Consider the following 12,711-nt stretch of genomic DNA (forward strand, 5'->3'; position numbering starts at 1 on the left):
CCTTTTTGAGTCGCGACCCCCAATTTAACATGCATGTTGTCCGCGATCCCCACTCACTGAACAGAATCTCACATGCACAGTTCGGATCACCCGAAAAAGAAACAAAATGACCCAAAAAAAGGAAACAAAATGACCAGAAAAGACAGAAAATTGTTAGGGGCAGCGGGGAGAGGCTCGAGCGCACAACACAGGAGGCAGGATTTAGTAGAGTTCAGGGTTTTATTAGCAGGGTGATGTGGGGGGAAAAGGCTGGGTGAGCTGGAGGTGAGCTGGAGGGGAACCGGAGGTGAACTGGAGGTGAAGAGCAGGTGAGGTGACTGGGCTGGTTGACAGGCAGGCAAGCCGGATCACTGCTGGAGAGGGGAGATCTGTGGGAAGAGAGGTTGAATGTGAGTTGGAGCAAGGCAAGGAGGCAAAAAGGGTCAAAAAGCCAAAAGGCCAAAAGGCAAAAAGGCAACAGCAACAAACACTTCGCAGGGAGTCTGCGTCTCTTCTAGGTACTTGCCAGGTAACTATCAGGGAAGATCTGGCGATGACTGGCAGGAGAGCTGGAGTCTTGTAGGCAGAGGGGTTGATTGGAGAGTGGCAGCAGGTGTGCAGTGATCCGGCTCCTTCACCTCGTCAACTCAACCTGTTGCAGCTGTGTCTGAGGAGTGCCCGCTGGGAGCGAGCTGAGGTGCTGGGAGTGGCTGAGGCCGGAACAGAGGGGTGTGAAGGAGCAGAGGAGGAGGGTGTGGGTGGAGCCGTAACAGAAAATGACCAAAAAAGGAAACAAAATGACCAAAAAAGACACAAATTGACCACAAAATGATTTGAAAAAAGACACAAAATGATCAAAAAAGACACAAAATGACCAAATAAAAGACACAAAATGAAAAAAAAACCCAACACAAAATGACAAAAAAAATACATTAAGTGACCAAAAACACATTAACACATGAACACTTTAACACAGTGGAGACAGAGCTGACTTCAAAAATGATTTGGCGACCCCCAGAAATCATCTCGCGACCCCAATTGGGGTCCCGACCCCAAGATTGAGAATAGCTGGTTTAGAGGGTGCACAGGGAGAGTCAGTGGGGGTCTCTGGCCTTGTTGATGAGGCCTTTTGCAGACGGGAAGAAACTGTTCTTATGGCGGGAGGTTTTGGTCCTGATGGACTGCAGCCTCCTCAAACACATAGTGTCCAGGGTGGGAGGGGTCGGCTACAATCTTGCCTGGAGATGTACAGGTCCTGCAGGGATGGCAGATTGCAGCCGATCGCCTTCTCTGAAGAGGGAATTACTCTAATTAATTATTGCTACCTCACGACCGCTGCGCTCTTCCAATGAACGGCGCCTGGCTCTGCCCCCCGTTGGTCCAAGGCAATCCAGACTCTTTGCACTTCTTGTTCCCCGCTGGTGGAACACACTACCAGTTCCTACCAGAGCAGGTGCGTCCCTCTCTACCTTTAAAAAACTCCTGAAGACCCAGCTCTTCAGAGAGCATCTTCTCTCCTAGACCACATGATAAGTCTACTCCTCAAAGAATTGTCACTAGCACTAATAGCTCTTATTGCACTATACCTTGATTGTTTGCTTTTTACTCTTCCTGTAAGTCGCTTTGGATAAAAGCGTCTGCTAAATGACTAAATGTAAATGTAAATGTAATTATACGCTGCAGTCTGCCCTCGTCCCTGGCAGTGGCAGCAGTGTACCAGATGGTGATGGAGGAAGTGAGGAGGGACTCCATGATGGCAGGGTAGAAGTGCACCATCATCGTCCAGGGTTTATCATGTTATAACTCTCCCTGGTGGATGTCTGGTAAGCCCAAATCAAATCAAAATCAAACTTTATTTATAAAGCACTTTTCATACAATGAATGCAACACAAAGTGCTGTACAGAATATAAAAACAGAGATGCAGCAACACCCCCCCCCCCCCCCCCCCCACACACACACACACAAACACACATACACACACACAGACCCACGCATCCACCACACACACCCACACTCACTCACACGCACACACATATATGCATGCACGCGCGCACACACACACACACACACACACTACACAAAGTATCACTGAATTAACATGGCAGGGCACTGAGGAACCATGAGAGGAAAACCACCTATGGGGGGCTCATCCACACTGAGAGCCCCTGACCAGGGTTAGACTCCGCACATGGTGCAGAGCAGCCGACCCAGGCAGACCAGGGGGGACTCCGCACACAGGGCAGAGCTTCCCCAGTCCACCCAGCCCTTGGGGCCTCCACAGGGCCGGTTATTCCTACAGGCCACCAAGGCGGCTGCCTAGGGCGCCAAATTGGCAGGGGGCGCCAAGCATACATCTTTGTTTTAACAACATTGATTAACGAAACATTTTTTAAAAAGCATGGGCAATAAAACCCTCATTGAATTAAATGAACATGCCCCAACCCATATTTCGAATGAAAATGTAATATTATATTATAATACAGATCTGTGTTTTCTCATTTATTTATTCTTATTTTCAATTCAGTTGTTGTTGGTAAAGTTCCAAAGTTTCTAAAAATTAAAAATGTTGAGACCATTATATTGCCTGTATGTAGTTCATGCATCAAATATAAATGTACATTTAAATTTAATTTTTATGTTTATTTTTATTGCATTTGTATGTCTACATTTTATTTATTTTCAGTCTTTGCCATTCTTAATTTGATGAAGATCTGTGTTTTCTTATTTATTTATTCGTATTTTCAATTCAGTTGTTGTTAGTTCCAAAGTTTCTAAAAAAAAAAAATGTTAAAATGTTCTGAGACCATTACCTTGCTTGTAGTTCATGTATCAAATATTAGTGTACAGCATAATACATATAACATGGTGTACCTATATCAGAATGAATACATGGAATGGATGTGGTTGGGGGGGGGGGGGGGGGGGGGGGGGGCCTCCAGGACGAGCCCCCAGCCAGCAGACCAGACACACCTCCCAGTGTGGAGGCCCCCATGAGGAAGCACTGGAGCTAAAATGCTAAAAAGTAGATAAATAAGTAAAGACTCAGCTAAAAATAAATGAATAAATATCTGAATTAAAAAGTTAAAAATAAAAAAAATAAAAAAACACAATTTAGACTCAGCTAAGACACAATAAAATGAAGACAAATACATTAATAGATAAATAAATAAATAAATAACTGAAAAACTAAATAAATAAATACATGAAAAGACTGGGTAAACAAAGTCAGTTAAAAGCCAAACTAAAAAGGTGGGTCTTGAGCCTCCTTTTAAAAACAGTCTCTGCCATCCTGATGCTCTCTGGCAGGCTGATCCAAAGCTTGGTCCGAACCCTTGGAACAATCAAAAGGCCGGTGCCAGAGCACCTCAGGATCCGCGAGGGCTTATGTGGTAAAAGCAGGTCAGATAAATAAGATGGCCCAAGACCGTTAAGACACTTAAAAACTAATTAAAGCACCTTAAAATTTATCCTGGCCCAGAGTAAACACACAGCTCTCGCAGGATCCCAGATTTTTGTATTAATTCACAATTTAATGTTTCTACAGAAATTGGACTTACACGCAATCGAATCCTATTGGCCAGTTACTTATGACATGGACAGGCCAACAGCTGTTCACGTCTCTTCGAAGGTTATGATACACAATTTGTGAGTGTGTGTGTGTTGTTCTTGTTGCTGTTGGTATCGAGCCTAAACAAGATAACATACTATGAGAACCACACTGTCTCAGGTCTGTCTGTGAGAAAAAGACACACAGCTATTGGAAATTAACTTTTCCATGATATTCTAATGTATTGAGATGCACCTGTATTTATGTATGTATGTATGTATGTATGTATATATATATATATATATATATATATATATATATATATATATGAGCTGCTATATACTATCCAGTCCCTATCGATTTTTTCCCTTCCATTGTGGGATGTGGAATATGTCAAAGAGTTTGGAAATTCCCTGCCCTCTCCATCTGCTGGCAATTCCTTTGCCCTCTCTGAGAAAGGCGTTCGTTTTGCCATCACACGTACGTGGTTCACTCTATCAGAGTCGGTCACTCGAGTTGGCCATAATGCAGGATCGCTGAAATTAAGTGTGTGATCGGACTCTGATCCATCCTGCTCAGACTCTCCGACGGGGCAGCGGACCCCTCCCGCTCCACTGTGACTGTGACTCTCTCTCTCTCTCACCGGTAGCCTGTCTCTCCGCTCCGGGGCAGCGGGCCCCTCTCGCATCACTCTCTCTGTCACCTGACAGCTGCTGGATCTCTCCCCTCTCTGTCTCATCCTCTCTGCTACCAAACTCAACTTTTTCTGTCAAAGATGTTGTGTCAGGCTTTCATACAAGCTAATGGACGTTAACATTAGAGCGAGCTTGTTAGGTTACGTTACAAGGCTGTAAACATTGGCTGCGCTGTTTCTTACCTTGCTCTACGTTCACTTTACTAGTGCCAGCTTCACCGTCACCACCTTTTTAAAAAAAATATTTGTTCATAAAATCTTTAAGGCCTCTATTTTCTTCTTCTCTTCTTCTCTTTTCTTTCCGTTTCTGAGCACCGGACTTGTGTTGACCGGACATTTTGAGCGTACTGAACTTCAAATCAAACGGCAACATCAAAGTTTGATCAGTGGCCAAACCATTTTTGTGTTGGGGGGTTCTTGACCACTAGTTCAAGGACAATTAGGAAGAAAACAAATAAAAAGCTTTTAACTCAAATAAATATTACATATTTTTTCCACAAATAGGCCTATTTCATTTTATTTATTTTTTTAATTATTCCATAATTTAATGAGGGCCCAGTTCTGCCCCCCCCTACCCTGGACAGTATATATATATATATATATATATATATATATATATATATATATATATATATATATATATATATATATATATGTATGAGTCATATATATATGAGTCCAACAGCTCTGGAGTCCAGCTGTGATCAGCAGCGAGACTTGTTTACGTACGAAGCTGGTTGCTATGGAGACTGTAGATTGAAGAAATTCGTTTCCAAATCACCATTTCACTCTGAGACATTGGAGGAGAAAGTTTCACTCGACGATTTTTTTCAAAAGTGAGCAAGAGCCCAGCGAAAAAAGGTGACTAACCGAACCCTGTTTAGTTGTTCTAAAAAGTTATCGTTGAAAATGTGAGAATTCACAAGTTTTCAATAATTTTCAGACTTTTTTTCAAAGCAGTTTTTTTCGACTGAATTTGGGCCTTGAGGCGTTGAAAGCTCGACGGCCTCAGCTGCTGCCTGTCTGCTGTGGAGAGTTATAGCTCAGTCAAAAATATAAACACATCTATTAAACATGAAATATTGCAGTGAAGACGTTGGTAAAGGCCTGAATAACTGATTGCAGTCATGCATTTAGCAGTTTTCTTTTTCTGACATTTAGCAAGAAGGGAACAATGACATTTACTGTACACAGAGAAGAGAAAATAACTTATTTAAGGGAAAAATCAGTGATCTCAGGATCAGAAGGCTAAATGTGACACTTTTATTCAATTTACACTTACATTTAGTTGTGTTAAATTAGGCAAATAATAAACTAACTAACCTAAACTGTATGTTGACCATTACAGATGTGTGACGTATCATCTCACCTCAGTGACCACAGCTACTGGAGGACGGTGCCCAGCAGGAGACGGGACAGCACCATCACCAACCAGGTAAAACTCTTGTGATGCACACAGTAAAAGTGTTATGCGTTTGTGCTTACTTAAAATATCTTTTTCTAACATTATCTTTAGTGTGCAGTGCTTTGATATAAGTTTAAATGACTATGACTACTAAATGACTAATTACCCATACAATCAGTGAATAAATGCACATAAATGTTTGTGGGACTCTGACAATTGTGACATTAAAAATGACAGTGTGTCTCATCCTTAAAGTGTGACAACATGCACCTTGTGTCAATACTTGTTAGGTAACTTAATCTCTCTGACAGAGAGATTAAGTTACCTAACAAGTATTGACACTGTATTTTTGATGACATCCAGTATACGTGACTAGAAGAAAAGCAATAAAAGCATCCTCAGTGCAAAAAAACAAAGTGTTATGATTAGTTGAAAATAGAGCTGTCAGGATATCAGAAATCGTTGAAACGTGACGACAGCTGTTTAAACACATTGTTAAAGTTGTGAAATAGTTCAGGCACCAAAACCACGACCTTAAGGTTAGGAGACGAGACCAGGATTAGGCTTCAAAAAGACGATCTCTGGACAAACTTCCAACAACGGGACATGGACAGCGGTCTCCTGGATGAAAGACTGGGGCTTTGAGCCATTATCATGAATGTGTGGCCTGAGTCCCTCTCCTGGAACGAGCAGTAACGTGTCTTCAGTTTCTCCGGCTGTATGTCCTGCAGGCAGCTGACCCACTGACTGTTTGTCCTCCTGCTGGTCTGGATGAAGATGTATCGTTGTGGCGATCGTGCGTTTGGTCCCACCTCGGTCCGCGCGTTACACTAAGCGATCAGTAAGTTTGGTGTGTTAGAGGCCAGTGCGATTATTGATATGATGAGAAGTGTGGATCCAAGTGTGGATCCAAGTGTGGCGTTGAAGCGTTCTGGTATTCCTGTAATAATTATCTGTATAGTAATTACTCTTATTGACTAGTACTTAGCCTTTCATGGTACCATTTTATAATAAAGCCATTTTCAGTGAAACAGGAAGCACAGATGGAAAGCAGTGATGTTACAGCAGCAGTCTGAAAGGATGATAACTGTATCTGGTCCCTTACTTTCTCTCACTGTTCCTCTTCAACAGGCTTCGGAGGGCACAAAGCGCAAGAGGGAGAGCAGCTCTGCCGACCGCGAGGAGCCCCCGGAGAAGAAACTCCGTGTGACTGCACCTGTGCTGCCGGAGCGGAGCCCCAGCCCACAGCCCTCCACCTCTTCACAGAGCAGCCTGGAGGTGAGTGGTCCTACTGTGTCACACACATCTATCCCACACTGCATCAGTGTAAAGGGTGTAGCTGAACCCCCACCTCCCTCTCTCTGTCTGTGTGTCTGAAGGAGGTCCAGCAGCCTGAGGACGACGTTGAGGGGTCCCAGCCTGGTGGTCTCTCATCTTTTGAGGTGCTGTCGCGGATCGTCATGGACTGGCTGACTGACTCTCCGTACAACCCGGAGCTGTGACAGTACCAGACACACACACACACACACACACACACACACACACACACACAAAACAAAATTACAAACTACAAACAAACAAACAAAAAACTTCAACTCCCTTTAAGTTTAAACTCTGTAATTTCTCTTTAGTCCATAGATATGTTTTTCTTTCTTTTTAGTTCGTAAGTTTCCACTTAAATGTTAACTATTTTATTCATTTTTAGTTTGTCGATAAGTTTAAATTCAACTTTCACCTTTCATGTCCTTCCTAAAAAAACAAAAAACAAAAAAAAACAAAAACTTTAACTCCTTTTTAGTTTATAGATAAGTTTTAACTCTTTCATTTCTATTTAGTCTTTGGAAGTCAGATCTTTTTAGCTTGTTGAAATGTTTCCTTCCTCAAAAAAAAAATTTAAAAAAATGTTTAACTCCTTTTTAGTCCGTAGATAAGTTTTAACTTTTTAATTTCTATAGTCGAAGTTTTAAGTATTTCATTAATTTTTAGTTGGTCTGTAAGTTTAAACTCAACTTTCACCTTTCATGTCCTTCCTAAAAAAACAACAAAAAAAACAAAAACAAACTTTAACTCCTTTTTAGCTCTAAGGTAAGTTTTAACTCTTTCATTTATATTTAATCTTTGGATAATTTTTCACTCTGTCATTTCTTTGTAGTTCATAGAAAAGTTTTGCGTATTTCATATCTTTTTAGTTTGTCAATAAGTTTTCCTTCCTCCAAAAAAAAAAATCTTTAACTCCTTTGATGTCCATTGATAATTTTTAATTTCTATATAGTTCAAGTTTTAAGTATTTAATTTATGTTTAGTTTGTTGGTAAGTTTTTTCATTCTCTATTCCTTTCCTAGTATGTAGAAAATTAATGTAAGTCTTTTATCTGATGCCTACTAAACTTTCTGTAAAAAAAAAAAAAGAAGCAATGATTAAGTATTCAGACTCATTGCCACTTTAAAAAAAATAATCCTAAATATTTTCTGTGACAGGCTCAAAGGGTTTTAGAGTCGACTGACAGAACTGTTCCACCTGGTTCATGAAGCTTTTTCTTTTGTTTCACCAAGTTGATTCTGTGCTGTCAGTATATTAACTCAGTGAGTTTAAACATGTATTAGGAGGTTTGTTTCATGATAGCATGTTGCACTGACTTCAGCCACTAGAGGTCAGGAGTGCACAGTTTCAAATGTTAAATGTTTTAAATGTTAATTTAAGGAGAAAGTTTTATTTTCTCTTGAACTCTTGAGGCTGAAACTAGTGAAACACATTTTTAACTAGCTAAAATATAATGACAATAGCAAAAAAGAACAACAGAAACACATAGTGTAGATGTATTTGAATTTATTTTTTTTTTACTTTGTAGAAGGAAAGAGCTTAAAGAGGGTCTGATGGTGATGTTCCATTCAAATCCTTTTTCCCCAACAGTTTTCTAGAAGACATGAAAACTATTCTCTCATACTGTTTCTAATTAATACCATAATTATTTGGCTTTGTCTAAATATATCAGGTAAAGAACAGATGAAACAATTGAAACTAGTGTCTTGTTATTTCATGACGTTGCAGTATGACCAATAGAAACATGTATTTGGATGGAACATTACCAAAGGGTTAGGGTTAGGGAGGGTCAGACCCTCTTAAAGAGCTTTCCTTTTATTATAAACACTTCAACACAGACACACTCATTATAACACGACACAAAAAGATAAGATGGTACGTTTTATTCATTCACAAGCAGAAGTAATATTTGCTTCAGTGTTAATAATACTGTGGTTGACTGACTCTTCATACAGACAGGAGCTGTGACAGTACCACACACACACACACACACACACATTCACTACAAACAAAGAATTCTTTAAATTTCTATTGAGTTTGTAGACATTTTTCATGTCTTTCCTTTCAACTTTCAAGTCCTCCCTCAAAAAAACCTTTAACTCCTTTAAGTCCGTAAAAACATTTGAGGTCTTTCATTTCTATTTAGTTTTCGGTTTAGTTTGAACTCTTTTATTTCTTTTTAGTGAGTCAAAAGTTTATAATCAACTTTCACCTTTTAAGTCCTTCCTCAAAGACAAACAAACAAACAAAAAACAACCTTTAACTCCTTTTTAGCTCTAAAATAAGTTTTAACTCTGTGATTTCTTTGTAGTTCATAGATCATTTTTTAGTATGTCATTGCTTTTTAGTTTGGCGACAAGTTTTCCTTCCTCAAAAAACAAACAAACAAACAAATAAACAAACCTTTAACTTGATTTTAATCCATTGATAAGTTTTATTTTTTTTAATTTCCATATAGTCCAAGTTTTGAGTATTTCATTTATTTTTTGTTTGTTGATAAGTTTCTCATGCTATATTCCTTTCTTAGTATGTAGAAAAGTAATGTAAGTATTTTATGTAATGCCTTCTACACTTTCTGTGAAAAACGTCTCTGTGACAGGCTCAAAGGGTTTTAGGGTCGACTGACAGAACTGTTCCACCTGGTTCATGAAGCTTTTTCTTTTGTTTCACCAAGTTGATTCTGTGCTGTCAGTATATTAACTCAGTGAGTTTAAACATGTATTAGGAGGTTTGTTTCATGATAGCATGTTGCACTGACTTCAGCCACTAGAGGTCAGGAGTGCACAGTTTCAAATGTTAAATGTTTTAAATGTTAATTTAAGGAGAAAGTTTTCTTGTCTCCTGCATTCTTGAGGCTGAAACTAGTGAAACAAATTTTCAATTAACTGTTTTGTTTCCTAGAAATCTTTCAAGGGTAAAAAAAATATAATAATAGCAAAAAAGAACAACAGAAACACATAGTGTAGATGTTTTTGATTTTATTATTTTTTTACTTTGTAGAAGGAAAGAGCTTTAAGAGGGTCTGATGGTGATGTTCCATTCAAATCCTTTTAAAAAAAAAAAAAAAAGTTGGTAGAAGACATGAAAACTATTCTCTCATACAGTTTCTAATTAATACCATAATTATTTGGCTTTGTCTAAATATATCAGGTAAAGAACAGATGAAACAATTGAAACTAGTGTCTTGTTATTTCATGACGTTGCAGTATGACCAATAGAAACATATATTTGGATGGAACATTACCAAAGGGTTAGGGTTAGGGAGGGTCAGACCCTCTTAAAGAGCTTTCCTTTTATTATAAACTCTTCAACACAGACACACTCATTATAACACGACACAAAAAGATAAGATGGTACGTTTTATTCATTCACAAGCAGAAGTAATATTTGCTTCAGTGTTATTAATACTGTGGTTGACTGACTCTTCATACAGACAGGAGCTGTGACAGTACCACACACACACACACACACACACACACACACATTCACTACAAACAATTCTTTGACGCCTTTTTCATTTAAAGATAAACTTTAACTCTTTAATTTCTATTTTGTCCATAGATATGTCGTACGTATTTCTTTTTTTTTTTGTTCCTTGATAAGTGTGAATTTTTAAATTTCTATTGAGTTCGTAGACATTTTTCATGTCTTTCCTTTCAACTTTCATGTCCTCCCTCAAAACGCCCTTTAACTCCTTTTAGTCCGTAAAAACATTTGAGGTCTTTCATTTCTATTTAGGTTTTGGTTTAGTTTGAACTCATTTATTTCTTTTTAGTGGGTCAAAAGTTAATAATCAACTTTCACCTTTTAAGTCCTTCCTCAAAGACAAACAAACAAACAAAAAACAACCTTTAACTCCTTTTTAGCTCTAAGATAAGTTTTAACTCTGTGATTTCTTTGTAGTTCATAGATCATTTTTTAGTATGTCATTGCTTTTTAGTTTGGCGACAAGTTTTCCTTCCTCAAAAAACAAACAAACAAACAAACCCAATTTTAATCTATTGATAAGTTGATACTGTGGCTGTTTCTTATTCACCAGCAGTACTAAAATACATCTATCCCACACTGCATCAGTGTAAAGGGTGTAGCTGAACCCCCACCTCCCTCTCTCTGTCTGTGTGTCTGAAGGAGGTCCAGCAGCCTGAGGACGACGTTGAGGGGTCCCAGCCTGGTGGTCTCTTATCTTTTGAGGTGCTGTCGCGGATCGTCATGGACTGGCTGACTGACTCTCCGTACAACCCGGAGCTGTGACAGTACCACACACACAAACACACACACAAAACAAAATTACAAACTACAAACAAAAAACTTCAACTCCTTTTTAGTTTATAGATAAGTTTGAACTCTTTCATTTCTATTTAGTCTTTGGAAGTCGGATCTTTTTAGTTTGACGAAATGTTTCCTTCCTCAAAAAAACAACAACAAAAAAAATCTTTAACTCCTTTTTAGTCCGTAGATAAGTTTTAACTTTTTAATTTCTAAAGTCGAAGTTTTAAGTATTCCATTAATTTTTAGTTGGTCTGTAAGTTCATATAATGACGTTGCAGTATGACCAATAGAAACATGTATTTGGACGGAACATTACCAAAGGGTTAGGGTTAGGGAGGGTCAGACCCTCTTAAAGAGCTTTCCTTTTATTCTAAACACTTCAACTTCAAATTCCTTTAAATGGTTCAGAATGCTGCAGCTAAAAGTTGATCTAAAACTTGAAAGTTTGACGATATTACAGTCATTTCAGCTTCTCATTGAATCAGACTTTGACGTGCTTCTAATGGCTTTCAGAGTTGAAGTCATGTCCCCCTCATAGCTGTCTGATTTCCTTGTGTGTTTAGAGTAGAGCAGGGTATGACTGCGTGCATATTCACATGTTCACATGTTCACATGTACTTCTGCAGCAGATGCACATATTTTAGCTGCAAGCCTCATCACACAATCACTCAACCTGGTCATGACTTTTGTTACGGCTGGCTGCCGTTCTTCATTTATTGTATTGTTTCTCTGCATTACTCTCCTAATTATGTAAATCCAGTTGTGGGATTCCTCGAAGTTGATTGGACCTTCTGGAGCTGTGAGACCGCCTACTTCCTGGTTCCTGCTTACTCGTCTGTGATTGGTGCGGCGGAGATTCCTGCGAGTCAGCCAATCAGGACTCTTCAATCAACCAACTGCACCTTATAAAACGCTTGTGTTTCCACAGTTCATGGCGGCTGTGAGAGAGTGAGCAGTCTGCCTTTACTGTTCGTTGCACATCAATTTATGTAATTAGAAGCAATGTATTGTATTATTGATTGTTGCAGCAGTATCACTTGCCTGTCTGAGTGGTTCAGATAGTTTTTTGGGAGTCTTTGTAAGTTCTGTTAGTTTGTAAATTCGTTAGATAAAGAGAACCAAGAGTTGGACACCCTTTGTTTAAATTTTAGTTTGTTTTGTCTGTTGTTTTCTGAAAGCTTTTGGGTGCTGACTTCTTTTTGTACTTTAGAGGGGTTTTTTAAGCCAAGAGCTTTGTAATTCATTTATTCAACTTTGTATAGTTTATTGCTTAATTGTCAGTCCCCATATAGCCTCCTTTTGTTATATTTTGTTGTACAACAGCACTCTCTTACTGGTTAAAAATAAACACCTGATTTTAACCTGAACTGCCCAGTGTTGCGTTCCACCTCATTTCTATTCCTTTTACATGTTACAGCTCTCAAAATCGAGCCGGGTCGTAACACTTTAAATGAACCTGGTAATAGTATAATATGGTCTGACAGCAGAGCAACTGT

Source organism: Centropristis striata, chromosome 5 (assembly GCF_030273125.1).
Source record: "Centropristis striata isolate RG_2023a ecotype Rhode Island chromosome 5, C.striata_1.0, whole genome shotgun sequence".
Taxonomy (NCBI): Eukaryota; Metazoa; Chordata; class Actinopteri; order Perciformes; family Serranidae; genus Centropristis; species Centropristis striata.